This window comes from Bos taurus, chromosome 14 (genome assembly GCF_002263795.3).
Source record: "Bos taurus isolate L1 Dominette 01449 registration number 42190680 breed Hereford chromosome 14, ARS-UCD2.0, whole genome shotgun sequence".
Taxonomy (NCBI): Eukaryota; Metazoa; Chordata; class Mammalia; order Artiodactyla; family Bovidae; genus Bos; species Bos taurus.
In genome coordinates this window covers 14,223,572-14,229,222 of record NC_037341.1, presented here as the reverse complement: position 1 = coordinate 14,229,222, position 5,651 = coordinate 14,223,572, and the positions used below count along the sequence as shown (strand labels likewise).

The following is a 5,651-nucleotide window of genomic DNA, read 5'->3' as shown; positions in this document are numbered from 1 at the left end:
TAAAACCCATAGCCTTTGTGCTGCTGCTGCTGCTGCTGTCACTTCAGTTGTGTCCGACTCTGTGCGACCCCATAGACGGCCTCCCACCAGGCTCCTCTGTCCCTGGGATTCTCCAGGCAAGAACACTGGAGTGGGTTGCCATTTCCTTCTCCAATGCATGAAAGTGAAAAGTGAAAGTGAAGTTGCTCAGTCATGTCCGACTGTTAGCGACCCCATGGACCACAGCCCACTAGGCTCCTCCGTCCATGGGAGTTTCCAGGCAAGAGTACTGGAGTGGGGTGCATCGCCTTCTCCCAGTCTCTGTGAGCTTCATCCATATATTTGAGTCTACAGCTGGTTAATATAAAACAAGGAGTAAAAAAGAGGGCACACCCAGTGTTTTTCCGTGTAGTGAATGGCAGGACAAGGATCAAGAAGGTAAAAAGAACAAAGAAGCAAATTTTAGCCAAATATGAGAAAAGATAGTCCAAACAACATGAGTTCTCACCCAATAATGAAGAATAATTTCACACAGAACCATGTTCCTCCAACACTGGGGATATCCTTATGTATAAAGTGTAGGGTATTATATAAGCTTTTCTGCAATAAAGGCACATTTGGTAAGATGGCCAAGTCATTGTTCCTCCTGAAGGGACAAAAGTACCTAAAATATACGAAAAATACTATGGAGGAAGTAGAGGGAGATAGTTTAATGGCTGCCATTTTTTAATACTCAGAACACCTTAGAATTGGCCCTACTACCCTATGCAGAAGAGAAACTCAGACTTTCAAGGATAATCACACATTTCAAGCAAACCAGGACAAAACGAATGGAAATCAACAATATAGCCCTTCTTTTCCTTTTTCAACCAGGGCATAGCTTTTTCAAAGACCGTTTTCTTCTCGCCATACAAATACTATCCATTTGCAAACAGAGAATACTGAACTGTGATACCCTACTCCCCACTACACTAGCCAATCTTTTTGACATTCAGGACATATATTCTTCCAGTACTGCTTTCTATTATAATATATATGGATTTTTATAGAAATGGATTTTAATAAAGTTTTTAACTTAAAATGCTTTTGAGAATAAAGAGGGTATAGGTAACTTTGAATGGGCAAGCTTTGGATACTCCATGGAGCAGAAAACTACTTAGAACAGATACTACACTTGATTTTAGCCAAAAGGCTGAGAAGTAAAGTAGAAAACTCCTTAGAACATAGATCTTTCAGTAATTTCTCCATTTCCCCCCTGCCTTTAGTGATCCTTGTTTAATTGTGTGTGTGTGTGTGTGTTTAATGTCAATGTCAAGTGTTCCAGTTTCATCAGCATCATTAAAATATTTAATTCACATGAGTGTTGACAAAATGATGTGCATTATTAAAAGGGCTTTGCAGTTCATGCAACAGAAGAACCATTCTTTTCTGCCCTGGTACTAATGAGATGGGGGCTGGTGGAGCTGTCTTGATCATATCACCTGTTAGAACAATCACTCCATCTGCAGTGTCCCATGGAGATCCACAGAGAAAAGCCTCTGTGGTAACCAGTTAAGAGTTTATTGCAACAATTGCTTTTACCTCCTTTAGAAACCCCTGTTCCTAGAGAACACATCCCTGAGGAACTGTAAGGGGAACTTTCATGACATGGGACTTCCAAGGATAATCATTATTATTACCATCATCCTCATTTTAGTAACTGTAAAATCTTGAACAACGTCACCAAAACTAGTAGCTTTATGTACGTTCTATCATAAGAATTCCCAGTGGTTGCTTTTAAAACTATATTCTTTGGTACCAACATTCTGGACAATTGCTTCAGTCATGAGAGGGGAGTCTGAGTATGTCAGGCTCAATTCCTGCTCCCCAACCTGCAAATTTAAAGTTCCACATTTATTTCATGTTATCACAAGATAAGAAGTTTCTCTAGTCTCACCTACCTGTTTTCCAAAACCACCCCACTTCTTTGGTTAGCCAGTGTGTATGTGCTCAGTCGCTCCATCATGACTGACTCACTGGGGCCTCATGGACATTAGCCTGCCAGGCTCCTCTGCCCATGGAATTTTCCAGGCAAGAATACTGGACTGGGTTGCCTACTCCATTACTACTCCATACAACTCCATTACCTGGATTTTGTACTCCAGGTGATCTTCCCAACCCAAGGATCTAACCCGCATCTCTTGCATCTCCTGCATTGGTAGGCAGATTCTTTACCACTAGCGCCACCTGGGAAGCCCCACATACAGTAAATTAGAAAAAAGGAAGGAAGCCTTTTGTACTACAATTCAAACTAGAGAAGAGAAATGAAAACTCTTTTAGCTTAATAATATTAATACCAAATATCATGGGGAGGAAATCCTGTAAGTGTTCTTTTGTCTTATGGATGTTTGACTCTGCAAAGGAATTCTCTTCATATTTCTTCTCTACCTACATATAACTCAAACCCTCTCAGCTATAGTCAAGTGGGAAAAAAAACCTAATGAAACGGGAAGATTTGTGAGACCAGAAGAATAAGTAATGTGGCAGAGCACCTAGGAGTAGGGGAAGATGGAGAAAGGAATTTAGGAGTCAGGGGCATAGCTGAGGAGGAAGGATGAGTTGAAGGGTGGAGGGACTCAGAGAAGATTCAATTTGGGTCATGCCAGTTATAGCTAAAGGCTCTTGATGCTCTCAGGAGCTGGCAGTCTGGGTATTACTAGAACAGAATAGAGAATCATTTCCAATTCTTCACTAATTCCTAGGCTCTGTGGGTTATAATAGTCAAAACAAGCCTGAAAAAAGGGCAAGACCACATGGGTGCTAGATTCAGACTCTCAGAGACTGAATCTCTTGTGAGATTTTAGGCCAATTAACTTCCCCATTTCTCAGTTTTCTCATTTCTAAGATGAGGATAAATATACTACATACATTAGCAGCGCCCCATGCATGTGGTTATGTTCCAAGATCCCCAGGATATGCCTGAAACTTCAGATAGTACCAAATCCTATATATACACCATGTTTTTCCTATACATACCTATGATAAAGACTAATTTATAAATATGGCACAGTCATGGAATATCCAAATTGCCAGCATGACTACTCTTGCATTTGGAAGCCATTATTAAGCAAAATAAGTGTTACCTGAACATAAGCACTGCGATGCTGAGACAGTTGGTCTGATAACTAAAACAGCTGCTAAGTGACGAACAGGCAGGTAGTGAATGCAGTGTGGATATGCTGGACTAAGAGATAATTCACATCCCAGGTGGGACAGTGAGACAGCTTGAGATTTCATCGCATTACTCAGGAAGGCATGTGATTTGAAACTTACAAATTATTTATGAAATTTTTTATTTAATATTTTTGGACCATGGTTGATCTTAGGTATGTGGAACCATGGCAAGTGAAAATACAGCTAAGGCAGGCGGGGTGTGCGGTGTGCTACTGTACTTCTTAAGGTGAGGAAAGGCGTAAGAAGATAAAATATGCGAGGTGCTTAGATGGCACTTAGAGGTCAGCAAATTTTCTCTGTAAAGGGCCAGATAGTAACTATTCTTGGTTTTGCAGGACACTGACTCTGTCACAGTTACTCAACCCCACTCTTATTGTTGGGAAAGCAGTCACAGGCAATAGGTAAACAAATGTTTGTGGCTGTGTTACAATAAAATTTTCTTTACAGAAACAGGTGCAAAGCTGGATTTGGCTTGCAACTGTAGTTTAGGGACTCATAGCTTAGAACATTACTAGACATATTGAAAATGATTCACAAATATTATCTTTTATTATTATTATTAACTGATCACCAAGTATTTCCAGACTTTCTTGTTTGATGATTAGCCAATTGTAAAATTATAATTATACTATTATATATATACATATATATATATATATATATAAGTTTACAGGGTGGCTCAGTAGTAAAGAATCTTCCTGCAATGCAGGAGACACAGGTTAGATCCCTGGGTTGGGAAGATCCCTCAGAGAAGGAAATGGCAACCCACTCCAGTATTCTTGCCTGGGAAACCCCATGGACAGAGGAGCCTGGCCAGCTACAGTCCATGCAGTCACAAAAGAGTCAGACAAATCTTAGTGACTAAACAACAATAACAACAATAAACAGAGTCAAAATAAAGAGATTACATTATATTGAGCTTCCCCATAGATATATTTTTATAAACAAGTCCTACTTTAAAATATTTTAAAAATGAATAAACTAGACTTGGCAAAGCTTCCTTCTACTGCCACAAATGCTTATAATCTCAAATGCTCACAACTCCTTTCCATGAAGGTTCAAGTTTCAAGACTGTGTTGTAAGATGCAGCCTTTTGCACAGTTTTACATGGGTGAGAGCCAACTTTTAACAAGACTGGTTCCCCTCAACACTATCCCTACTGCCATCACTGTTACTACCATCCAGAAAATTCTCATTTCTCAAAGAAAGCACCCAAGTTTGAGGAGCTGGTTCTGCCAACATCTAGGCATCTTTCCAGTGGGCCCATCTGTCTGCATTGCTCAATCAAGACCTAACAGCTCAGAACATATGGCTGGGACTTCTTGTCTTGGAGAGTTGACTGACAAATACTTGAGAACACACAGTTGGTGTGGGATGTATATTGGCTCAAAGAAACTTGGTCTATTTGCAATCCTGAGGCTCATGGGAAAATTACCTGAAGTCCTTGTAAGAGAAGAAGAACCTTCCCATTTTCACAAGAGTCAATGGAAATGATGACATATTTCATTTCCAGTTCCAGTTCAGTCGTTCAGTTGTGTCCAACTCTTTGCGACCCCATGAATCACAGCACACCAGGCCTCCCTGTCCATCACCAACTCCCAGAGTTCACTCAAACTCATGTCCATCAAGTCGGTGATGGCATCCAGCCATCTCATCCTCTATCGTCCCCTTCTCCTCCTGCTCCCAATCCCTCCCAGCATTGGGGTCTTTTCCAATGAGTCAATTATTCGCATGAGGTGGCCAAAGTATTGGAGTTTCAGCTTTAGCATCAGTCCTTCCAATGAACACCCAGGACTGATCTCCTTTGGGATGGACTGGTTGGATCTCCTTGCAGTCCAAGGGACTCTCAAGAGTCTTCTCCAACACCATAGTTCAAAAGCATCATTTCTTCGGTGCTCAGCTTTCTTCACAGTCCAACTCTCAGATCCATACATGACCACTGGAAAAACCATAGCCTTGACTAGATGGACCTTTGTTGGCAAAGTAATGTCTCTGCTTTTCAATATGCTATCTAGGTTGGTCATAACTTTCCTTCCAAGGAGTAAGTGTCTTTTAATTTCATGGCTGCAATCATCATCTGCAGTGATTTTGGAGCCCCCCAAAATAAAGTCTGACACTGTTTCCACTGTTTCCCCATATATTTCCCATGAAGTGATGACACCAGATGCCATGATCTTCGTTTTCTGAATGTTGAGCTTTAAGCCAACTTTTTCACTCTCCTCTTTCACTTTCTTCAAGAGGCTCTCTAGTTCCTTTTCACTTTCTGCCATAAGGGTGGTATCATCTGCATATCTGAGGTTATTGATATTTCTCCCAGCAATCTTGATTCCAGCTTGTGCTTCTGCCAGCCCAGCATTTCTCATGATGTACTTTGCATAGAAGTTAAATAAGCAGGGTTCAATATACAGCCTTGACGTACTCCTTTTCCTATTTGGAACCAGTCTGTTGTTCCATGTCCA

At 40.8% G+C, this 5,651-nt stretch overlaps 1 pseudogene; it reads right to left on the bottom strand.

Annotated features, from left to right (window-relative positions):
- Positions 1-1,075: 1,075 nt before the first annotated feature.
- LOC112449631 (uncharacterized) lies at positions 1,076-1,183 on the bottom strand (annotated as a pseudogene).
- Positions 1,184-5,651: the final 4,468 nt, after the last annotated feature.